Raw genomic sequence first — 26,512 nt, 5'->3', positions numbered from 1 at the left:
CTTGACCAAGTAAGACATGGAACTAAAAAGAAATAAAGATGTTTCACCATAGTCCTTGCTTGTACTATTTTGGACATAGTCTTTACATGGCTTTATGCACAACGATATAGAGATCATCCAAAAACTCTATTCCCATTGCAAATCGAAGGAAATATGAATCCCAAAAGGGTCCATTAGGATCAAAGATGATTTGCAATATACTATCTACACCAATGAGAATGGGCTTGTGGACACTGTCCCTCCAATTTTTACAGATCATAACTTGAGCATTTTAACTTCAAATTTGTCTGACAATAGTGTATTTGAAGCGCATTGCCAAAATCTTTCCATGATATGTTACATTACATAGTTCTGAGGTACGTAGATATGGACTATCCATACCCCTCCCCCCGTTTTATGTCGTATTTTTGACTGAAATTTGATTGGTTGCTCTTACAAGGTCCCTTTGGGGTTCATATTTTTCCTAATCGGTGTAGGATAATCGTAGTAGTGATTTGATTGGAACCCCATTCATAGCTTGGTCTTTAGTATTTTTTTTTTTCTAAAATCCCAGATTGTGAGTTATAAATATATTAAAAACCAAAAAAAGTTATATCAAAAGCCATGTTCCACTAGAGCCATGGCATCTACCAACACCAAATAAATTAGTTAATAAAGGAAAACACCTTAATATCATGCCATTATCGATAGAACTTAGATTGACTTAGGGTCGTCGCCAAGAAGTTAGCCCTACTACAACACACAGCTTGACTGCAAAGCTAGTGTATAGGACACATAACGTCGAAAGAAAAAATCAACATAATCAATTTATTTTTTTCTTTTGTTTAAGTAAACTAAAAGTGTTGGTTAAAATGCCCAAAACATGAACCACATGGCTGATGAGATCAAGCTTCAATTTAGGTTTTGATCACCACCAGCATTCGAGTCAGGTTGACCCGAATCAATCATCGTCTCTTCAGTGGGGTTGATGAGTGAGTCTCATTTATCTTGTATCTCTTTTGACAAGATTGTTGTCTCTTTACTTATCTCCCCATTAGATGGACCAATAGGCGCGATTGGTTCCTCGTGCATCTTCCATGACAGACAACTCTTCTTTTCAATCGCCTCTTTGCAAGATAGGTCCTAATCTCCGGCCTTCTCTTCCAGCCTTGGATACCTAAAAAGGGCTTGATCTCCATCGTAGGCCGTCTCCAAGCTGTCTTGACCTTCGGATTATGGGCAACTTCTACCTCCTGAAAATCCTTAGGATAATGAACAATTTTTACAGAATTTTTGTTCCTTATTTTGAATCCTTGAGAACCAAGGTTTTCACCTCTAGATCTCACCTTTTAGACTCAGGGAGCATTTGTAGCAGACATTCAAAAACGAGGGAAACACTAACTCTTGTTGAAAGTTGCCCATACTTAAATCCAAATACTTGAAAATTAACTTACTCAAATCCACAAGATGCAAGCCTTTATGTCCAATCTCAATATTACCCATTGCAATATTGGAATGAAAAGCACCCTGTCCAACATAGCAGTAATGGAGTCCACAAAGTCATTCAACCAGAGAGGGAAGCCCTTGAACGTAACCCACATTGGGAAACATTCATAAACTCATTCATCAGGACAAAACTTGGGCGACCAAGGCATAGCATAAGAAAAGTGGGAAGCTCCCAAATGCCCTCTCTCATCACTAGCTCTTGAACAACTTGCTCAAAGCCACATCTTGCCACATAGAGGCCTTTTTTCACTACCGTAAAATGAAATATCTCACTTTTGTTGTTAGTCATCATTGTTGCCCACTCCCACAAGATTTGAGTAGACGTACGATGGCCCATAAAATAGAGCACCGCTCAGTGAGCACAACAACCGTGAAGGTTTTGTGATGCTTTCTTTGGCCTAAGCTCTATTTGCAACACATACCCATCTATAGCTTTATTCTGTCTAAGTTTGATTGTCCCATATATGATTTTCTCTACTAATGTTTGAGCTCCAAAGTGAGATGGCTTCAAAATATTTTTTGGATTGACAGTGTTTGCATATCTCCTCGATACCTCTTTCTCCCTTCCGTAGCAAACATAAAGCTAGAGCCCTGTCTAGAGGGGTTCCCCCCACCCCCCCCCCCCCCCCCCTTTAGGTGAGTGTGTATGCACCTAACCCTCAAAGTGCATCTTAAGAAAATAACGCAGAATCAAAACCTAGCACCTATTATGAAATAGACATTATGCCATATACTTACCTTGACCAAGTGGGACATGGAACTAAAAGGGGATAAAGATGTTTCACCATTATCCTTGCTTCTACTATTTTAGACATAGTCTTTACGTGGCTTTATGCACAACAACATAGAGTATAATCTTATCATCCAAAAACTCTATCTTCAATGTCAATTAGGAAAAATATGAACCCAAGGGTCCTTTAGGATCAAAGATGCTTTTAGAATATACTTTACAGCAATGAGAATGGGCTTGTGGCCATGGTCCACGAGTTTTTGCTTTTTTTTTTCAAATGGCCATAACTTGAGCATTTTAACTTGCAAATTTGTAAAACAATAGTATATTTGGACCGCATTGCCAAGCTCTTTCCATAGATATGCTACATTATATAGTTTTGAGGTGCTCTATAGGTCTCGCAACTGTCTTTCATTTAGCCCATTGCTAGGGCGTCCAATCTTTAGTGTTTCTGTTTCATAGAAATCTCTATATTGGTTCCAAGAACTCTTTCCAGTGGCATTTGGCTAGCTTAAGCAACATACCAATAAATGCTATGTAAGGGAACATAAAGGAGTTAATAACCTTAACTCTGCTCAGAAAGGGGACAAGCATATACTCCCACCTTCTCATCTTGTTCCTTATCTTCTCCATGACCCATAGCAATCTTTGTTTCTGGGTCATGTCAACCCCTAGAGAGGCTCTGAGTTGCCGTCGTTCTCAAAGAGAGAGATCAATCTTGATTTTTCAATACTATAGACTGAAAGGGTAGACCTCCTTCCATTTGGTGTTAGCTAGATATACACAAAAATTCTATTACGCAACTTTTATACATAAGGGTTTTGGTGTAACTTTGGCTTTAGCTTTTTTTTACGAGGGAAATTTGTGTACCAGTTTTGTAGGAGCTTTCCAAACAAGTGTGTATTCTTCCTAGGATTTCTTGTTTCTTTGATCTCAAAAACACCATGACCTCCCTAACTTGTGTTTTGAACTCTGAATCATGAGGCACTGTGGCCCTTTTTTTAAAAGCTTGCTAGCATGATTTTTGAGGTGCTTTGACTTTCCTAGAATCACCTGCAGAGGTTTCATCACTCTGCTTCTTAGCAAGACATGTAGATGAACTACCTTGCTTGATTGATTTTTTTTGGGTAAAACCTTGCTAGACCCCTTGAGGAGAGTTGGATATTCTTAGAGACTAACCCATCCTTAATCATATGTGAGTGGAGTATCATCTTCACTATCATCTTTCAGAATGTAAAAAACAATTTCAGCAAGAGGAGAGAAGTTAGTGGATGAAGGACATTGTTTAAAGTCAAAACTATAATTTTCTTGTACATCCAGTGTGATACTCTCCTTAGAGCTCCTGCTACCGGCTAGTCTATTGTAGTCTTGCTACTCCTTCAAACTTTCTTCTCTCACTACTATGGTTGAATTGGCTAAAACTAGACAGAAGCAAGTCTTACTCACATGTCAAAGATTCGCATGCCATGCATGATAAAAATATCCTTAAAAATTACCAATTTAGGCTTAGAGCCTTGTTCCCCTTGATTAGTTTGCATGCAGCTAACAAGCCACACTTAGAGGCTTTCTTTTATGCATCTTTTTCCGACCTTTAAGCCTTGATTCTCTCAAAGGTGTCACTTTGACTGGTTGAGGGGTCCAAGTGTTGGTTGTTTGACACTGGCTTTAGTTACTTGTATCATTTTTATTGTGAGCCTTCCCTCACACACGTTTCTTGCCTTGCAGCCTTGAGCATCCTTGCTTTACATTAGCCTTGCTTGGTTTGTCTTGCACATGCGTCACTTGCATTGCTTTTGCCTGCCTTTGATGTCTTTTCCTCAAGGTCCCTTCAAGCTCAATACTTGATTAACTTTGGGCTTTCCTTGCTTCACATCATATGCTTGAGATGCTTATCCTTGTCGAGGCTTTTCCGAAAGCTTGTCGCATACCTTGATGGTCATAAACCCTACTTGTGCCTTGAATTTGGCCACAGCTCATATCCTTAGCTTCTCCATGAAAACGTAGGTGATTGATAGAATTGGCCTCTATTCTTTTAGTTGCATTGATTGCTTACGTGTTCGATTTGATAAAAAGACGATTCTCCTTGGAGAGAAGACATCACATGCAACTACTTGTAAGAGCTACATTGTCGGGCATGCCATGCATGGAAATTTAGACGAAATGTTAGGGTAAAGGAGCCAGTAAAAAGACGTGACCAATACAAGTACGCCTATAACTTGAAGCTAATATATTGTTGAGATAATGCAAATAGAGGATGGAAATGGATACATGTGTGAGTAGATCTTTGCGAGTGCTACAATTTGATACCCATTTCAATGATTTTCATTGAGCACAAATGTAAAATTGAAGCATTACAATTTGAATTTCCCTAAATTGGCCCCTGCTTTTTAATTGTACCTAAACTGGCTCCTTTACCCTGGTCATTGTCAAGACCATTGAATTTTTGGAAAACATGTTAGAGTTGAAAAAAAAAAAGAATCTGCAAAAGATAGGAGTAGCTATCTTATTGCATAGGAAGACACCATTGTGTCTAAATCAAGCCCTTGCTTGCATAATCATGGCCATCCACCAATCTAGCATGCCTCATGTTGCATGTGATGAAAGTGCATAAAAAAACTCACCTTGGAGATGGTTTGTAACCTTCGTATATATCGTATTGAGTCTTGCCTCCATTGAAATGGCTTGTTGCCTTTGTGCTTGAGCATGGTTTGTTGAGAGTTCGAAACCTGGAATGCCTAGCTTTCTTTTGGCTTTGCATGCTCTCCTCCTTTGAGTGGGAAAGTCCCCCTTGAAGGTGTGGCCACTTAACAAACCCCTTAAGGGCGCCGCGCCCATCATTTGAAAACAAGCTTGAAGCCATGGCGATTTTCTCACAGCAACGCGCAGAGAGAGAGAGAGAGAGAGAGAGAGAGAGAGAGAGAGAGAGAGAGATTTGTGCAGCTTGCTGTAGGCACTGAAGCATGACGCCCATGAGATGAAACTGGATGTTTAGGCTGGGGTGCTCCCTTGCGGAGCTAGGACCAATGCAAACGGTGTACGTTCATTGTTCGCCACCTCATGTGCAAGCAGCCGCTCCCATGTCCATCCTTTCCCTTGCATGGCTTGCATGCAACTTGTACGCCTTGCATGGCCACAAGAATGGTGCCCTTTGGCCCTCCTCGACCACAGCCCAGTGCAATCTCTTGCCTAGGTGGCTCCCCCATCTCCTTCCCCCTTCCTCAAGGGGAGAGAGGGGCCAGAGACCATTGAGCTTTGATACCATTAAAAGAACAGGAGTTCTGGCAGTCTGATCTTCGTCCATCCTGCTCCTTTAAGTAGAACTACGGAGAGCCGTTGCCATGCATGTTGTACATGTGGCTCTTAGCCACTGGCTCCTCACCGAGCCTTGCCGTCATAGGACCCTTATCCTAACACAATGGTTATTACACTCATGATCAACATAACATGCCTTTGCACCTTCAAGGGATCCATTCTCACAATTACTGTTGCATTTTACTCTCTTAATAGGTCCGGAGATTAAGTCTCTTTGGATAGATCTTTGAGCTCCCTTGGGATTGTTCCTACAATGTTACAAACACCTCTCTCTCTCTCTCTCTCTCACACACACACACACACACATTCTCATTTTGCATGATCTTTGAGGCCCCTTGGATTGTTCCTACAATGTTACAAACACCTCTCTCTCTCTCTCTCTCTCTCTCTCTCTCTCTCTCTTATTTTGCATCATGCATCATGCATTCAATGGGAAGAGAAAAAGCTCACATCTAAAGTCTTTTTTTCGCTCTCTTGCAGGGAGATTAGTGTTCAAGTTGCCTTGTGCCATACACTCCACATGATGCCATCATGTATTGGAAGTAGAATTGAGGGTTGGAGTACATGTGGTATGAGGCCTTTGAGAGAGAGAGAGAGAGAGAGAGAGAGAGAGAACTTTGCTATCATTGTCCTTGAAGTTCAAATTTGTCCCGTGGAACCAAATGAAACATGTAGCAAGCTCTATGTTGAGTTGATCAATGGCTTCAATAATTGAGGATTGTGTAGATGAGGGTGATAATTGAGATTCTGCAACTTAAGTAGGGATGGAAAGGGGTGTATAGAGTGGCCTTAGTTGAAAATTTAGGAAACAATGCTCACGTGCATGCTCTATGTTGAGTTGATCAATGGCTTCAATAATTGAGGATTGTGTAGATGACGGTGATAAAGATTCTGCAAAAGTTGGGATGGAAAGGGCTGTATAGAGTGGCCTTGGTTGAAAATTTAGAAAACAATGCTCACATGCATGCTCTATGTTGAGTTGATCAATGGCTTCAATAATTGAGGATGTGTAGATGAGGGTGATAATTGAGATTCTGCAACTTAAGTTGGGATGGAAAGGGCTGTATAGAGTGGCCTTGGTTGAAAATTTAGGAAACAATGCTCAGATGTGATCAAAGTTTGAGCATTCAAGTAAGGGGTATGATGTTTGGACTGTAGACTTACAAGAGGTGCCCCTATCACACATCCAAGGGAGCGAAAGCTAACTTGGAATGCTGCTATAAATTATGGATGAGAGGATAGACTCAAGAAGATATGGGTTAGTTGTGGTTATGGTTTTGCGAGAAGCAAGGAGTGTCTTTCTCCTCTTAGAGAAGAGTATCTTTTTTCTTGGGAGCAATGTGAGTCGTTTAATGTGTAGCACATGAACCATGTATTGCATGTCATCTTCTGAACCACTTCTTCATTTCTTGCATCCATCTGAAGCTCAAAATTGTGCTTCTTTGTATCTTTTGAAAAAAAATATCATTGCCTCCCATGGAATTCTTGGAAATTGAGTGTTGAGCTCTAGTATGTATCTTTATCATATAGATTACAACCCTCTCTATGCCCATAAGCTCAATGGGCTCAAATCTACTTAGATGCCCCCATCATAACCTTACTATTTGAAATATAGCACAAGCATGAAACCCAATTTGTACCTTAGGGCTAGGTCATAGCAATTGCTCGAGAGCAATAGGTGATAAATAAACAAAGGTTTGGTTGATAGGGATATAAGCTACAACAAGTGGATGTGTATGAGAGCAAGTATGGTATAAAGGAGTGTGGTGGAGTCTACTCAATGCCTTGAGGACCTTGTTTTTAGAGATACACAACATGATATTCATTTTTGGATTGTGCTCGTTGAATTGGATATATGGGTGCTGACAATAGCAAGCATCAAGGAAAACCATGAAAAAATGATAGAGAATACCACCTACTTGTAAGCTTACACAGATAGAAGTTGAGGATAGCAAGCATGAAGGACAACCATAGGAGAGTGTTGGACAATTTCAACTCTCTACAAATTATTGTTTCCTTTGATAGTGATACAAGGAGTAGACTAATTTGGACCTCTGGTGTTATAAAAGGACTAAGCTACTAAGTAACCCCTTCATCTTTTCAAAGAATATTGACCACGAGAGATCTAGGGTTAGGTTTATGGTAATCCCTCTCTTCCTCTTCACAAATGCGGTATTAAGTTGGAAAGCTTTTAACGACATGATACTCAGATTGGAAGAAGACATGTAATATGCACAGTAATCCCTCAAACAAGGAGTTGTTGTAAAGAGATGTTAAGTTTCTATGAATTGCTACAGCTAAAGAAGAGGAAAAGGGATTTTTTCCACTACATGCATTGTCATGTAGACGTGGATGTGTAGATTTCTCATACCCATAAATATGAGCATTGACCAATAAAGACAATATTATAACCCGGTGGTTTTGATCTCCGTGCATCTCTAGACCGAGGTGTGCGGGGATCAGACATGGCTAGAGAATGTGAGGTAGTTTACAATGTGATATATGGTTTCCTGATTGTGAGGGAGATTAAGAGAGAGAGAGAGAGAGAGAGAGATAAGAGACGGAGGATGTCAATAGAAGATTAAATTTATGTCCAAGTTATAAGTTTTTTACATTCATTATGAGTACAGGGACGACGATATGGGGCCGTCCAACCGAAACACCTATCTCTCAACAAGGATCTTGTGTCCTTGTAATCAATGAAAACATGCTGTGCGATGGACAAGACGCATTTCTTTACAGCACATTCGTAAATTTGGCGAGTTTGACCCATCTATTATAGATCGAGTTATTGTCAATTACAACTCAACGGACTCTGATGCTGGCTAACAGGTAGCAATCTTGCAACCCACTAGACGTGCTTGCATGCATTTTGATCAAGCAGCATATGTGAGGCCACAAGATACAGCCTCTGACAACTCGGAGGGTGATCATGCATACCACATTCCCAACGAAGCTATGTTTGAGCCCGAGATTTGAAATGATCGAGACGATCATAGGCTTATCTATGATGCCATTGTATGGTGGAGCACCTATGTCTTGATTGAAGGCGTTCCTAGTTCTTCTCAACATGCAGGCAAAGTTTGGATGGAGTGACACTAGCGTCACAACACTTTTCAGGTGATCTATTACAATGTGTTGACTTCAATAAAAAACTATAGATGTATAATGACCTGATAGATTACTTACACAAGTGTACCGCATTTTTCTCATTGTGTAGATTGCTTAAAGAGCACATACTGCCAGCTGGTAATGTGATGTCACATTCCAAAGAGAAAGCAAGAAAGATCTTGCAAAACTTGGGGATGGATTACAATTTGATTCACGCTTTTCCTAATGACTGCATTCTTTTCAGAGGAAAATACATTGACATGGAGAAGTATCTGAATGTGATTCAGAGAGATATCGAGAAGATCATCATGTGTGATGGGAATGGAATATGAACTTTGAGAATAGAGGAATTAAGAGAATTAAGGTGAACATTTTTGTGAGATCATTTTGAGAACATAGAGGGTGAACTTTTTTTACGGTAGCAACATAAGCATAGTAAATCAACTTGGCATGAAAAATAATTTTGCAAGAGAGAGAGTATTAGAGAACATGATAATAGTTGAGGACCGGATTTACTTGGAGCCGGTCCCCCCTCCAAAAGGCGTTTGTATTATAGATTCTCCCATCAAGAGAGACTTTGTTATAATACAATCTTTGTGTTCCTTGTGACCTTGATGATGCTATAAAGATGGAAAGCTTCATGCATCACGAGCTTAACATAAACTTTGCAAAAAGAATTAACTATCCCAAGCCTCAGTACCAAGGCCTCAAACACCTTCGAAGGTGGAGAGAGCTAGCGGGGAATGAGGATAGGAAAGAGAAAGAAGAAACATTCCATAGGAGAAAGAAATAGTTCCTCACTTATCATCACTCCTCTTGCTTAGCACACCATAATAGCATAGTAATGAAGATGAAGAACATGGCAAGCTTAAGCATTGAAGCATGGCTCTTGGTTGGATTTGCATTCCATAGCCAAGAGTGTTGGTGTAGGCTCTCCACTTCTCAACAAGCTTGGAGAAGGAGATGGAGCTCTTACACTTTGCACTCCACACAATGAGAGAATGTGTGTGTGTGTGTGGGAGAGTATACCCCCCTCTCATGCTTGGTCCACACCACTCTCTCTCTCTCTCTCTCTCTCTCTCTCTCTCTCTCTCTCTCTCTCTCTCTCATTATTTTATTATTTCATTTGGACATGTGTCCTCTTTTTCCTCTTTGAGATAAAGAACTTAGTTATTTATTTTTATGTATCTAAATTCTCATTGGACCCCTTTAAAACTTATCCAATAGCATTCAAGCACATCATGAGAGCCACATGTGGAGGATCATTTGAACATGTGTCTTTTATGTTTATTAAGTCATTTTGTTGAATTGAATACTTCAAGGACTTAGTCAATCAAGCATGGAAACGTTCATGTCTCTTTAGAGTTATCTTTGAATTGAATACTTCAAGAACTTTAGTCATTTAAGCATGTGAGGAAAACCTCAAGCTTTTGGGTAAGGTTCCCACTAACACTTAGCAAGCCAACAAGCACCTCATGCTTGGGTAGGATTTCCAGCTCAAGGTCAGCCCTAGATTGCCTAAGGTCAAAGGACTTTTGAACACTAACTTTTGGAGGTCTTTAATGAAGCTAACCCTACGGTATTTAAGCTCCATTAGGTAGAATTTTCCTTTAACATACCATCTCTCATTTGGACCCCTTTTAATCTTGGCACCGTGTTGAGACAAATCCATAAACGCATGTCTATATTCTAACCCTTGTTCCTGTCTATTCTCCCATATTAAATAATCAGTTTAATATGAGAAAATCATTTGGGTTGGTTAGATATTAGATTTTATGACATTACCTCTCTCTTGAAATCACAGTCGTCCTCAACTATGAGGTAGAAGAGATAAAGTCTTAGTCATTAGTCTACGTTTCTTAGCGAGTAGAGGATCCCTTTTTACCCTGTGACATCATTTTAGAATGGATGATTAGTCCATTTGGTGCTTGGGAGACGTAGCTGCCGCAAGCATGTCTGCTCTTTAGTCCATATCATACTCCCAAAGTAGAGTGACAAATTCTACTTGGTGTTTGAGTGACGTCGTCATCACAAACATGATTCTAAGCATGCATACTATTTAAATTTGTGCACAAAAAAGGATTAGTCTTATAAGACAAAAACATTGTTCATTAAGAAAGCATTTATATTTGCTTACTGTAATGCAGCATTGTAAGCATTGACAAGGTTCATACTATCCTTCATTTGTATTCCTTGCATCCATCTAGCATCTTCAAATGGATAATTTTTGAACTTAACAAGATACCGTCGGATAATCTTACCATGACGTAGTACCTTGTCTTCATGGCAAAGGATAGCTTCGGGTTGTAGCACCTCTTCTTGGTCTTCAATTTCTGGAGGGTCTTCAATAATTGGTTCTATTGGTGGCTCTTCTTTGTAGGGCTTAAGTAGGCTCACATGAAAAGCATTGTGTATGAGCCAATGGTTGGGCAACTTGAGTTGATAAGCCATGTCATTAATTGACTTCAAGATTTGAAAAGGACCATAGTATCTTTTTGCTAATTTAGCATAATACTTTTGATGGCCCGTAGGATTTTTGCCCGTCGTTTGCCTCAATCGAGCCTTGGGAAACTTAAGTAAGACCCAATCATTTTCTTTGAATGTTAAGGCCCTTTTGTACTTGTCAGCAACAGCTTTTTTCCTTTGTTGAGGGATGGATATAGCCTTCTTAACATTTTGAAAATATTATTGTAGGTCACGGCTATACTCATCAGCAGCGAAGATCTTCCCATGTACTTTTAAGTAGCAAGGGACTTTTAGGTCTTCCCTTAACCTTTTGAAACGATTCTTGTAGGTCACGGCTATACTCGTCAGCAGCGAAGATCTTCCCATGTACTTTAAGTAGCAAGGGACTTTTAGGTCTTCCCTTATAAATTCAAAAGGTGCTTTTCTTGTAGTAGTATGGACAATATTATTGTACGCATACTCTACAAGGGGTAAGTACTTCTCCCATTGTGATCATTGATCTACTTCTGTAACATAAATCTTTAGTAGATCGAGTATTGTAAGATTGGCTATCTCACTTTGGCCGTCCATTTGTGGGTGGTAGGCCAAAGAGAAATTCAATCTTGTACCTAGATTTTCAAAGAGACCTTTCCAAAAATTACTGGTCATTCTAGGATCTCTATCTGACACAATGGATTAATCCATGGTATTTGAAAATTTGAGATATGAAGATGGTTCCCATTTGGTGTGTCTTAATAGTCTTTTTGAAAGGAATAAAGTGTGCTTTCTTGCTACACCTGTCTACTATTATCCATATTCCCGTATTCCCATGGATATACTCTCCCATGGTGAATTAGGGATCGGTTTTGGTTGGAGTAATCCAGGTTTCTTCCCTCTATCATATTTAGTCTTTCGGCATACCATACATTTTGAAACATACTCTTGTTTGTCCACTTTCATGGTAGGCCAATAGAAATACGTCTCTACTCCTCGAAGAGTGGGTTGAATGCCTCTATGCCCTGCATAGGGAGGAGCATGGGATTCATACATGACTTTCTCACGAAGAGAGTGGGTAACACATAGCCTATTGCCATGGAGAAGATAACCATCCTGCAAGGTGAATGGTTCCTCTTTCTTTCCCAAAGCAAGTTCTAACATTATGTCTTTAAAGTCAAGTTCAATAGCATACTCATCTATCATAGAAGATAGATCATTGTGAGTTGCTATAGACACAACATTAACTTTTGGTCGTCGTGATAGTGCATCAGCCACTTGATAGTGCTTTCCAGCAATGTGAGCAATATGAAAATTAAATTGCAAAATAAAATTTTCCCACCTCATTTGTTTGTCAAAAAGCTTTGTTTACATCATGAAGTACTTGAGACTTTGATGGTCTGTTTGTAAAATGAATGGAGTCCCAAATAAATAGTGCTTTCATGTGTCTAGGACATGTAGAATAGCTAAAAGCTATTTCTTATAAATGCCCAAGACTTGTTCATCCGTATTGAGCCTTCGGCTCTCATATGCTATGGCATGCCCTTCTTGAAGCAAGACTGCTCCAAGGCAATCACCACAAGCATCACATTGGACCTCAAATGGCTTTGAGAGATCCGAAAGCATGAGGACTGGTTGAGAGGTAAGCTTCTCTTTGAGCTTGTCAAAAGCTTTTTACTGCTTAGCATTCCATGAATACTTAACGTTCTTCTTTGTTAAGTCATGTAATAGTCCTGCTATTTGAGAAAATTTTGCTATGAAGCGGCTATAGTATGCACACATACCAATAAAGCTTCTTAGCTCATGTAGATTCCTTGGATTAAGCCATGCTTTTATTACCTCTAACTTTGATGGATCCATACGGATACCATCTTGAGAGATAATATGATCTAAGTATTGAATCTCTTGAAGGAAAAATTCGTTTTTCTTTTGGTTGAGAGAAAGCTTGTTCTCCCTCAATGCTTGAAAAATCACTTGGAGATGTTTCTTGAGTTCCTCCAAGGATTTGGAGTAGATGATGATATCATCAAAGAACACTCCAGTGAATGATTGAATGTGGCAAGTACGTTGGTCAAGCCAAAATGCATGACTAGATATTCATAAAGACCAAATGTTGTACGAAATGCGGTCTTTAGGATATCTTCCTCCACTACCCTTATTTGATGATAACCACTTTTAAGGCCAATCCTATTGAAGTAGGTAGATCCTTGTAGCTTATCAAACAAATCATCTACCTGAGGTACTGGAAATTTGTTTTGATAGTGGTATGCTTTAGTGCACGATAGTCCACACACATGCGATATGTACCATCTTTCTTTTGCACTAAAAGAATTGGAGAACAAAAGGGAGAGGAGCTAGGCCTCACCATCTCTTTGTCTACCAATTCTTATACTTGCCTCATAATCTCCTCTTGTTGAGCTTGGGAAAGTTGATAAGGAGGCATGTTAGGTGGTGAGCTTCCTGATAGGAGCTCAATTCGATGGTCATCATCCCCTCGTTTTGGAGGCAAGTCCATAGGGATATCATCGATGAACACATATTGGAATCCTTTTAGAAAGTTAGACAAGTCTAACTCTTCTTGATTCCTATGATTTTCATTTGATAAACCATTAGCGTCATTAGTGGATTCTTTGACAAAAATCATGTACGCAAAAATCGAGCTTTTCATTGACTTATCAAAAGTTGGTGAATTTACAAGTGGTATAGTACGACCAGACTCATTAGCATCGATATACATGTGCTTTCCCCTGTAGGTGAAGTAGATTTTAGGGAACTTCATGTTGGTAGCCATGCGATCAAACCATAGCGCCCCTAGGATAGCATCCTCATGTGGAGAGGAGAGATGAAAAAGTCTTCTTTGTCGACATAGCTTTGGACATGAAGCTCAAGGGAGTAATGGAGTCTTGCTGTCTCTTGAAAGCTCTATCAGCCCTTACAATATCTCCCATCTTGAGAGCTTGAATGCCCAACTTGGTGGGCAACTCCATTGATATGAAGTTGTGAGTAGAGCTAGGGTCAAACAAGATGTAGGCATCATGCTCCCTTACCTTTCCCCAAGCATAGGAGAGATATGATCCTTTATAATGAGCATCCTCTTTTGGAGCTTCGATGGTGGAAGCCCTAGGAATCTCGTTGCGAGCATTTTTCTTGGGGCAAGAACGATAGCCATGTCCTTGCTCCCCACACTTAAAACACTTATGGTCCTTGCAAAAAGCTTCAAGCTCTTCATGAGAGAGTTTGTTTTTACCTTTGTAAACTCCCTTCTCCTTGGACCAATTGTTGTTGTTGTTGTTGTAGGAAGTTCCTTGGGAAGAATTTTGGGCATTGGTTTTCCCCTTTGCATCATTTTTGTCTTTGTTTTCCATGAGTTTGAAATTCCTCCTAGCCCCTTGTTAGAAATTGATGCGGGAAGCAACCATGGTGTGGTGGATTACTTCGGTGATAGAACCAGGTCATTGGAAGTTGACATACTCGGTCATTTCTTCAGGTAATCCCGCACAAAATTGTTGCTTTTTCTTGGAAAAGTCTATCTTTTGGAAGACTGTAGCCTTGAGATGTAAATCCCAAAACTTGTCAACATATTTGTGAATAGACTCATGTGAGAGAAGCTTCAAACTGCGTCATTCGGTAAGTACTTTGTCCTTTGCATCACTTGTAAGGAATTGATTCATGATGGAAACTCATAGAGTTTTCCATGCCTTTGAGGCCTTGCCATTGCCACAAAGGTTAGCCCACCATTGACGAGCAGATTCTTGGAAGTGCATAGCTACACGGTGTAGCTTGGAGGACTCTGTGAAGCCCTCGTCTCTAAAGGCCACATCAAATTGTTGGATGAAGGCCAATACTTTGTCTGTGGCATCAAAGGTGCCATCATAGGTGAGAAAAGAGATATTGTTTCCTCCCCTTTGAATTTCTTGAGCTTTTGGGACCTTCGCCATGCTGGGTAAGTTTTTCAATGTCCTCTCCTCTTGTATTCTCTATAAGAATAACTATTGCTTTCGTCGGAAGAGGAGGAAGGTGAAGAAGAAGGAGAAGAGGGTGACCTCTTTCTGCCTTTTTCTTCCTTTGTTTCATCTCTTCCCTTTCGGAGTGACAAGGAGAAGGACTATGGGTTGACCATTTCCTCTTGGGAGGAGTTGGCAATAGTCTAGACCGCCGTCTTCATGGAGCCACATCTTTAGAGGAACTTAGGGATTCACTTCTTTCTCATTATTTAGATTCCTCCTCTCTTATGGGAGAGAGTCTTCTTTTGGGAGTCTCGTCAAGAGGCCTCCTAAACTCTCTCTCCTCTTGGAGAGGAAGGGAAATCCCATAAGCACAAAGTTGTTGGGTAACTTTGGCTTGCAAAGTAGGATTGTCCATAGCTTAATGCAACCTAGTGTGACAAGATAATTGATAAACATGGGGGCATCATCATTACCACCTTCATGTGCAAAATCAAAGTTAACAATGTTCGTTCTACTCTCTTGGTTATTGTCAGCCACGCTAATTATACTTATGTGTTTACTTAGTGTATCCTTTGGCATTTCAAAACCTTAGTTGCTACTCCTCTTAGCCTTTGAAAATAAGCACTTAAGTATCTACACCCACGGCTCGAATTGGTTAATTATAGAGAGTAGTGGGGTAGGTCTAACATAGAAAAATTGTCGAGGGATAGCTCCTTTTGGACTTCTTATGACTCAATAATGGTATAGTTGTAGGCAAGTTTAAAAAGACCCCATTATTAAGACCAAAGCTCCCGAGGTGTGCACTGTATCCCACATAGTGGGCTCAACAAAACCGATAATAGATCCCAGTCCCACTTACCCTAATATAATTAACAAAGTCAATCATTAATAGGCTACTAACACTACAAGAGGTTGTGTGCTCTTGTGACGCTATTAGCGACGGAAATACACTAGGTTTTTATAACCCCCAGCGTCGCTAAAACCGTCGCTACGAGCGTCGCTATATGCGTCGCTATAAGCGTCGCTATATGCGTCGCTATAAGCGTCGCTATATGCGTCGCTATGAGCGTCTCTATATAGCGATGCTTATAACGACGCATATAGCGACGCTTATAGCGACGTTTACACTGCAGACTATAGCGACGCTCATAGCGACGCTACAGAGCCATAAATAGTGATGGTTATAGTGACGCCCGAGAGAATTTTTTTTTGGTGGCAGGGCATTGAATGCCCTGCCACCCATCAACCATATTGTACTTGATTTGAATGCCCTGCCACCCATCAACCATATTGTACTTGATTCACTTTTTAAAAAAAGTGCAAGGGTAGATAATAGACCCAAAATAGTCACCCACAAGACGCATTGTTTGCAAAATTGACAATTGTACACATCATAGGCAAAATGAATTGATTGGCAAATGTAATAATGACAATTGTACAACATCATAGGCATAAAGAATTGATTGGCAAAAGGAACTGCGGTGACAAATGTAATAATATACATGGTTCAAAAAGACGTATAAAATCCGTCTCATGATACATAAGCTATGAGAAACCCTAAACTAATGCTATCTAGCTACGGCTAAACTGACGTCGTCTAGTCAGACGTCTCATTGCGTCCAAGCGGCGTATCTGTCGGATTCTGCAAAAAAAGACAATAAGACAGCTTTCAGTAAGTATAAACATATAACGACATTTATAAAACAATACTAAAAATAAAAAAGAGTAAACCCTAATACTAACCATGCCGCCGCGAGAACTGAGAATGTCCATCAGGGCGTTTAAGCCCTTCCTGCCTGCGTACTCGCGCTCGTACGGTGTGGGATCACGTCCTGTCATCGACCACTGTCAAAACATACAAAGATTTCATTATGTTAGAATTAAAAAACTCATAAACCCTAAACTATCGAACATAAAGAGCAATGTGAAAACACTTACAAAATCGGCCTCAAATGATGCCCATCCACCGCTCCCCAAGTGGTGCGAGCTCCCTGCCTCTACTCGCGCTCTGGCTGCATCCTTTTGTTGCTTCCACTTGTCGGGATTCTCGCGCGCTGCTTTCTTCGCATTCTTCCAATCTTCTTTGGCCAGCCAATCTGGCCTGTTCCACCCATTCTTGATTGCTTTTTGCACTTCGGAACGCTTGTGTTTGCAGTATTCGCGCATTCGAATCTTCATCAGGTCTTCATTGAAGCGCTGATCCGGTGTTGGAACGGGAAACTCATCATGAAGTATGCTGATGACTCTGTTTTTTAAATCACTTGGTACTTCACTCCATTTGTTTAGTATGTAGTGTCTAAACAGCTGAGAGCAAAGACCACGCATGCGCGAGATCACCTTCTTGCCGTCATCATCCATGATGATGCCGCCGCTGAAGTCGATGGAGTAAGACAAGCCCTCTGGCCGGTGACGCGTGAACCAGGGTGTCCCGGCAGGGGTCTCTAGTGGCGTGTCGATGGGGGTACGGACGTCAGGTGTCTCCACCAGCGTCTGGGCCCCGAAGCGAGGAGTGTCGAGAGGGGTGGCTCCTGGCGGAGTAGGTAGAGGTGTGTAGCTTCTAGGAACAGTCAGCCGTGCAAAACCTGGCGTAGATGGCGATGCTGTGGCTGGTGTGTGTCGGCTCATATCCACCACCTCTATGCCAATCCACAATTGTTGTAGCTCTTCCAATAGTGGACGAAGATACACATCCATATTCCCCACTTTATATCGCCCTGGCACAATCAAGCTTAGCCATAGGTGCCCCTTCTTCGTAGTCAACCAGGGGGGAATGTTGTAGTTGACGATGACAACGGGCCATACACTGTAAGATGTTGATCTTTGACCAAATGGATTTACGCCATCCATAGCCAGGCCTAAGCGCAAATTTCGAGCTTCCCTGGCAAAATCCGACCATGTTCCATCTATATGTTTCCACGCTACGCAATCTGCAGGAATTTGTAGCACACCATCCGAAGATTTATTCTCCTCATGCCATGATGCTAGGGCGGCCATGGACTTACATTCGAAGAAATGCTTGATGCGAGGAAGCAGAGGGAAATGTCGCAAAACCTTTTGTGGAATTTTTGTCCCGTGGAGATCTACTCGATATCTTTCGGAATCACATTTCGGACACTTCTCCATGTCTATGTATTCCCCTCTGAAAAGAATGCAGTCATTAGGACAAGCGTGGATAGAATTGTAATCCATCCCCAAGTTTCGCAAAATCTTTCTTGCTTCATCTCGGGAATCTGGCATCACATTGTCAGCTGGTAGTATGTGCTCTTTCAGCAATCTACACAACATAAAAATATGATACAGTCGTATAAAAATCTATCAGATCATTATACATTTAGAGTTTTATTAAAGTAAACTAATTGTAATAGATCACCTGAAAAGCGCTGTGACGCTAGTGTCACTCCATCCAAACTTTGCTTGCATGTTGAGAAGAACCAGGAGTGCTTTCAATCTAGACATACGTGCTCCATTATACAATGGCGTATCGGCTTCACTTTTCATATCATCATACATAAGCCTTTCTGAATCCATGATCGTCTCGATCATTTCATCAATCTCGGGCTCAAACATTGCCTCGTTGGGAATGTGCTCTACATGATCATCCCCCGAGCTGTCAGAGGCTACATCTTGTGGCCTCACATATGCTGCTTAACCAAAGCGCCTGCGAACACGTCTATTGGGTTGCAAGATTGCTGCTTGTTGGCCAGCGTCAGAGTCCGACGAGTTATAATTGGCAACAACTCGATCTATAATAGATGGATCGAACTCGCCAAATTCGCGAACGTGCTGCAAAGAAACACGTCTTGTCCGTCGCACAGCATACTTGCATTGATTACAAGGACATAAGACCCTCGTTGAGAGATAGGTGTTTCGGTTGGACGGTCCCACATCCTCGTCACTACTCATAATGAGGATAAAAAACTTATAACCTGGACAACAAATTTAATATTCTATTGGCATTCTTCGTCTCTCTCTCTCTCTCTCTCTCTCTCTCTCTCTCTCTCTCTCTCTCTCTCTCTCTCTCTCTCTCTCTTTACCTCACATTCTCTAGTCATGTCCAATCCCCGCACACCTCGGTCTAGAGGTGCACGGAGATCAGAACCACCGGGTTATAATCTCGTCTTTATTGGTCAATACCTATATTTGTGGGTACAAGAAATCTACACACCCACGTCTACATGATACTGCATGTAGTGGACAAAACCCCTTTGCCTCTTCTCTAGCTGTAGCACTTCACAGCATCTTAACATCTTTTCACAGTAGATCTTTTCACTGTTCGTTTAACTCTAAACCCTAAACCGTAAGTAATTCTTGCGTGGACTCGATCTAACGTAAATAAGCGTAAATCTAAATAAACGTAAATCTAACTAAAAATAAACCTAAATCTAATTTAACGTAAGTCTACATCTTTAACGTCTTTTGGGATAGTTTCCTACGACGTTAAAACTCTCTTCTTCTTGTGTGTGTGTGTGTGTGTGTGTGTGTGGGTAAACCTAAATAAACCTAAGTCTAATCTAATATAACATAAATCTAAATCTAACGTAAATTATGTTATATTAAAAACAAAGAACTAAACTAACAGGGATTATAAGAACCTTAAAACTGATTTAACACATAATTTTTCACATAACTAGGCAAGAGTTGGCATTCTCATCACTAAAGATGTGAGAGTTAACTTCCGGCGGTGACGCTGCCTCATCTCCATCCACATCTGACGACAAAAATTGACCCTTTAGACCGTTCTTGCTCTTGTTACTAACTTTGAAGTTACTGTTGAATGACTAGAGGTTGTCTAGATGGTCATTGTGTCGGGGATGTAGTGACTCTTGCCGCCCTGAAGATCCACCTTCTTCCCTATCTTCTGAAGACATTTCACCAGTACTTAATTTTGGATCGACGGAGCCCACCATGAGTGAAGGCAGCAATACCCTATATTCCATTGAGGGCTTTCTTCACCCGCTTCATGCAGGCATCGCAGTCTATGGAGACCTAAATCTAATCTAATATAACGTAAATCTAAATCTAGCGTAAATAAACGTAAATCTAGTTAAAAATAAACCTAAATCTAATTTAATGTAAGTCTACATATAACCTAATCTTTAACGTCTTTTAAGATAGTTTCCTACGACGTTATAACTCTCTTCTTCTTGTGTGTGTGCGCGTGTGTGGATGTGTGTGCCAATAAAAAGAGATAAATGGTATAACCTTTCTATCACCCATGCCAAGTATGATAGATTGATTATGCCATTTCCCTCTTGAATAATAGGTCTTGAGTTCAACTCCTCGTCGGCTAGATCTTTAGGTCTTTTAATTTTAATTAGTTTCCTACGACGTTAAATTAGTTTCTCTCTCTTTCTCTCTCAATGTGTGTGCGTTTTTTTGGATCGTATGCATGTTTTCTCTCTCTTTTCCTCTCTCAATGTGTGCGTTTTTTGTTTATGCATGTTCTCTCTCTCTTTTCCTCTCTCAATGCGTGTGTTTTTTGTTTATGCATGCTCTCTCTCTCTTTTCCTCTCTCAATGTGTGTGTGCATTCTTTGTTTATGTATGTGTGTGTGCGTTTTTGTTTTTGTTTGTACTCTCTCTCTCTCTCTCTCTCTCTCTCTCTCTCTCTCTCTCTCTCTCTCTCTCTCTCTCCCAAAAACACTATGTGTGTGTGTATGTGTGTGTGTGAGAGAGAGAGAAAGAGGGGAAGGGAACATGAGAATGAGGAGAGGGAAGGAGCATACCTGGCTCTCCTTCCTCTCCTCGTGTGTGTGTGTGTGTGTGTGTGTGTGTGTGGAGAAGAAAAAGAGAGAGAGAGAGAGAGAGAGAGAGAGGGAGAGCGTTACCTGCTCCTTGCTTGAGGGCGCCGAAAAACTCAGATCTGAGATCTGAGTTTTTGGGCGCGCTCGGTTATTTTTTTAGCCCAGCGGGCGTCGCTATGAGCGTCGCAAATTTACAAAGAAATTTGCGACGCTCATAGCGACGCCGGGAAATTTTTTTTTGAGCGTCGCTGTGTGAGCGTCGCTAATATGAATAGCCTCTTGTAGTGTAAAGGACCTCTCTTCTTAAGCAAGAAAAGAGAAACCAAATGCTCTAATACCAATGTAATGAACATGGCCTATGAACTTTGAGAATAGCGGAATTAAGAGAATTAAGGTGAACATTTCTGTGAGTTCGCTTTGAGAACATAGAGGGTGAACTTTATTGATGGTAGCAACATAAACATAGTACTTAATTAACTTGAATTTTGCAAGAGAGAGAGTATTAAAGAACATGACAATAGTTGAGGACCAGATTTACTTGGAGCCGGCGGTCCCCCCTCCAAAAGGCGTTTATATTATAGATTCTCCCATCAAGAGAGACTTTGTTACAATACAATCTTTGTGTTTCTTGTGACCTTGGTGGTGCTATGAAGATGGAAAGCTTCATGCATCAGGAGCTTAACCTAAAATCTGCAAAAAGCATTAACTATCCCAAGCCTCAGTCCCAAGGCCTCAAACACCTTCGAAGGTGGAGAGAGCTAGCAGGGAATGAGGATAGGGAAGAGGAAGAAGAAACATTCCATAGGAGAAAGAAATAATTTCTCAATTATTATCACTCTAGCACAGCATAACAGCATAGTAATGAAGATAAAGAAGATGGAAAGCTTAAGCATTGAAGTATGGCTCTTGGTTGGATTTGCATTCCATAGCCAAGAGTGTCATTGTAGGCTCTCCACTTCTCAACAAGCTTGGAGAATGGAGATGGAGCTCTTGCACTTTGCACTCCACACAATGAGAGAATGTGTGTGTGTGTGTGTGTGGGAGAGTATACCCCCCCCCCCCTCTCTCTCTCTCTCTCTCTCTCTCTCTCTCTCTCTCTCTCTCTCTCTCTCTCTCTCTCTCTCTCTCGTATTATTTTATTAATTCATTTGGACATGTGTCCTCTTTTTCCTCTTTGAAGGAAAGAACTTAATTATTTATTTTTATGTATCTAAATTCTCATTCGACCCCTTTAAAATCTATCCAATAGCATTCGAACACATCATGAGGGCCACATGTGGAGAATCATTTGAACATGTGTCTTTTATGCTTATTAAGTCATTTGGTTGAATTGAATACTTCAAGGACTTAGTCAATCAAGCAAGGAAAAGTTCATGTCTCTTGAGAGTTATCTTTGAATTGAATACTTCAAGAACTTTAGTCATTTAAGCACGTGAGAAACACCTCAAGCTTTTGGGTAAGGTTCCAAATAACACTTAGCAAGCCAACAAGCATCTGATGCTTGGCTAGGATTCCCACCTCAAGGTCAGCCCTAGCTTGCCTAAGGTCAAATGACTTTTGAACACTAAATTTTGGAGGTCTTTAATGAAGCTAAACCTACGTTCTTTAAGCTCCTTTAGGTAGTATTGCTCTTTAACATACCATCTCTCATTTTGGACCCCTTTTAACCTTGGCCTCATGTTGAGACAGATACATAAACACATGTCTATATTCTAACCCTTGTTCCCATTTATTCTCCTACATAGATGATCAGTTTAATATGAGAAAATCATTTGGGTTGGTCAGATATTAGATTTTATGACACCACGGATAAAAACTTCCACAGAAGGTTTTGCGGCACTTTCCTCTACTTCCTCGCATCAAGAATTTCTTGGAATGTAATTCCATGGCCGCCCTAGCACCATGGCACGAGGAGAATAGATCTTCAGATGGTGTGCTGCGGATTCTTGCAGACTGCGTAACCTGGAAGCATATAGACGACACATGGCTGGATTTTGCCAAGGAAGCTGAAAATCTGCGCCTTGACTTGGCTATGGATGGCATAAATACATTTGGTCAAAGATCATCATCTTACAGTGTATGGCCAATTATCATCCACAACTACAACATTTTCCCGTAGTTGACTACCAAGAAGGGGGACCTGTTTCTAAGCTTGATTGTGCCAGGGCGGTATAAAGTGAAGAATATAGATGTGTATCTTTGTCCACTATTGGAAGAGCTATAACAATTGTGGATTGGCATAGAAGTGGTGAATATGAGCCGACACACAGGTCAACACAATGCTTTGATCAGAGGCATTTTAATGTGGATCATGCATGACTATCCCGGACTAACAGAATGCTTAGGTGATATATACTCAAACTCAAACACTATAAATCTTTGTTTTGGTCAAGCTTATCTATTGGCATGTGTATACATGCAGGGCTTTAAACAAGCAGATACAGAGCATGTGTCACATGTAGACCTAGACTTAATGCACGTCGTGCGCCCTCATTGAAGCAGCAAACCTACGATGGTAATTAAGCGCATCTTCCAGAGAATTACGAGTTACACGACAGTTTTTTGGGAAGAGAGCCACTGAGGATGTTTGCTTGAGCATGGTTAGAGAAAAAGGAGATGTGTGATGACGGTTTGCCCCCCCGAGATGAAGAGACTCTCTATATGGTACGAGTTACCATATTGGCCGAGACTCATGATCAATCACTTGCTCTATCCAATGCACATATTCAAAAATGTGGGTAATCTGTTGTGGGACCATCTCATCGGCAATAAAAATACTTTAGGAGCCAGAGTTAACCTTAAAAATGTGAATTGTATGGAGCAATCTAGCCGCTGACAGCAGCACCCGATGGATCGATAAAATTCCCTAAAGCGCCATGAATTTTGACAGGAGCCCAAGAACGCAAAGTAAAAGTGATCATTCAATTTGCACGGATACCCATTGGCATAATGGACTCTCTCTGAATGTGTTTTACTAAAGAAGGAAAGCTTATCGTTTTGAAGTCACAAGGCTAGCATAAAATGTGTCAGGTATGTTTGAAGTGGAATATATTATAGTGGGAATTGGGTAGCATATCCGTGTGGACTTTAATACCATTGCTAAACATGTTTTGCAATTTATTTTACCATTAGTCATTGAGGGTTGTTTTTCTCTGGACGTCCGTATCACAATCTATAAACTTGCGAAGTTGGTGCAATCGATCTCCCAAAAGGATATCTATGTAGGTTCCATGCCATCCACCAAACTAAATGCTGCATAGGTTGTATGTATGTTCGAGAAAAACTTTCCTACTACCATGCTAATCATTCAAGTGCATCTTCTTGTTCACATAGTTGATGCGGTGGAAATAGCAGGCACAACGCATTCAAGATGGATGTTTTTTTAAGAACGTTTCATGAAAACACTCAAGGGATATGTGCATCAGAAGGCACGTCCGGAGGGTAGCATGATAGAGGGTTGGCTGGTATCAGAGTCCCTAATTTACATTGGAGACTGGCTAGATGGATTTGATCGTGCTCAAGACACGCTATGGCAAACCATAGATGATGAGCACATATCTCGGATTATCATGTGCAATCTCGGTGTTGAAAAAAAAATGACGAAAGATCTAGAGGCTAATATCAATCAATTTTGCATGCTTTACAATCCAGTGATGGAAAGTGGATTTCACAGTACGAGGATACAAAGCAAGAACGACAAAGGGCACGAATTGAGTGGAGATGGGGAAGACGACCATTAAACCATTATTCAGCAGGTCTTGAGAGCCTACCAACATTCATGAGCTTAAGATGGTTGCACAACCAATTGAAAAGCACACAACAATGCGGAGAACAAGTGACTGAGGACGAGTGGGAGTAATCTTGAGGTTGTGAGACCAAGGTAAGTTTGCAATGTACGACTTGTGGCTTAAGGGATGTTTAGATGGCCACTCATAATCTTTGTTGGTTGTAGTATAAGTCATACACGGCAGCATGGTGTAAAGGTCAACATTTTAGGGTGGAAAGGATCGACAATAAGCATTTTACACAAGATTATGGAATCATGGCAAAATTCGAACAATTTAGTTGGCGACGGTCCGCTGTTGCAGATCCTGTGGTGACGGAGCTCACTTACTTTGGCACACTACAAGAGATTTTGAGGATTGGTTATAGAGGATTTTATGTGGATTTGTTCGACGTGCAATGATTCAAGATAAACATGGAGGGTCGTAACGCTACTGTGCGCAGAAGAGAGTTAGGTTTCCTTGAGGTGGATTCAACCAAAAGGTGGACAGACCTTCGAGATACTTCCGTATTGCCCGAGCATTATAAACAAGTAAGTCTGTAGATATTTAATATCCAACTTTAGAGTATTGGTGGTTTGGAAGCACTCATCTAAGTTATGTGGCTCTTGCAGGTGGTATTTCATCCTACAAAGTCTGCACCAAGCTGGTGGTATGTCATAGCAGTAGCCCCTCATAATGCACGGATGTATGAGGGCTACAATGTGCCAATCACAGTTTCATCAGTGGAGGAGATCAAAGAGGATGCTGATTCAAAAGCCACTGAGGTGGTGCCAAATGAGAGTGGCGTTGCTACTCTCTATGGGATGCATGCGGAGGACCTACAAATTAAAACGGAGGACATCTGCCTAAATGAAGAGCTCTATATAGACATAGGGAGTTTGTTGAGTTATGCGAGGATGAGAGAGAGATCTCTTAAAGCCATAAACATTGTATCTGAGCATTTTGCTCCTTTTTAAGATATATATTATATTCACGTGGAGTTTTGTCCATTCTTGTCTCTATGTTATATTTATGATATTTAAATTGTGATTAATCAAATTATAATTTTTTCAAATTTTCTTCTCCATCCATCATTAACATCTAATCTTTGTTTATTTGATGCAGATATGGATGATGATCGCTTTCTTTCTTCCTTGGACCTCGAGCAGAGGAGGTGGTACAAGGAGTGCTATCGCTCTGGAGCACCTCTTGTCCTTCCACTCCTTCAACGTCTCCCTCTACTTCAGAGAGATCAATGCGCTCGGAGACTTCGGTGTTGACTAGACAATCTACACTCTTCTAGGCACCGATTCTCTAGTGGTGGTGACGGCGATTTCTATGAAGATGGCACTGTTGATGCTTCACCACCGTCTCGTAGTCATCGAGGCTCCTTACCTTTCCCTTCTTTGCCCGTCCCCATATCAGCTATGGCATCGCCCTCTACTCTAGGTTTTGCATGGCTATCGGCCGTTCCTGGCTACACACCACTCGTTACTCCTCCGGAAGTCACCCCAGTCGACACTCCTCGCTACAGGGCCCAGACTCCGGTGGAGACACCTGTCGTCCGTACCCCCATGGAGACGTCCATCGAGACCCCTACAGAGACACCCAGGCGCATACATCACAGACGAGAGGGCTTGTCGTACTCCATTGACATCAATGGCAGCATCATCTTGGATGACGACAGCAAGAAGGTGATCTCGTACATGCACGGCCTTTGCTCTCATGTTTTTTGACACTACATACTAAACATCTAGAGTGAAGTACCAAATGGATTAAAAGATAGATTTATCAGCATGCTATCGTATGACGAGTTTCTTGTATCAAATCAAGATAAACGCTTCAATGAAGACCTGATGAAGGTACAGATGCGCGAATATTGCAAGCACAAGCGTTCTGAAGTGCAAAAATCAATAAAACATGGGTGTAACATGCCAGATTGACTGGCCAAAGAAGATTGAAAGAATGCAAAGCGAGCAGT

The 26,512-nt window shown here is 41.0% G+C and overlaps 1 pseudogene; it reads left to right on the top strand.

The window, feature by feature from the left end:
- Nucleotides 1–23,173: 23,173 nt before the first annotated feature.
- LOC147431247 (uncharacterized) lies at nt 23,174–26,267 on the top strand (annotated as a pseudogene).
- The last annotated feature ends 245 nt before the right edge of the window (nt 26,268–26,512 follow it).

Source organism: Adiantum capillus-veneris, chromosome 21 (assembly GCF_014529385.1).
Source record: "Adiantum capillus-veneris isolate H3 chromosome 21, ASM1452938v2, whole genome shotgun sequence".
Taxonomy (NCBI): Eukaryota; Viridiplantae; Streptophyta; class Polypodiopsida; order Polypodiales; family Pteridaceae; genus Adiantum; species Adiantum capillus-veneris.
This window is presented reverse-complemented; position numbering and strand designations above follow the sequence as displayed.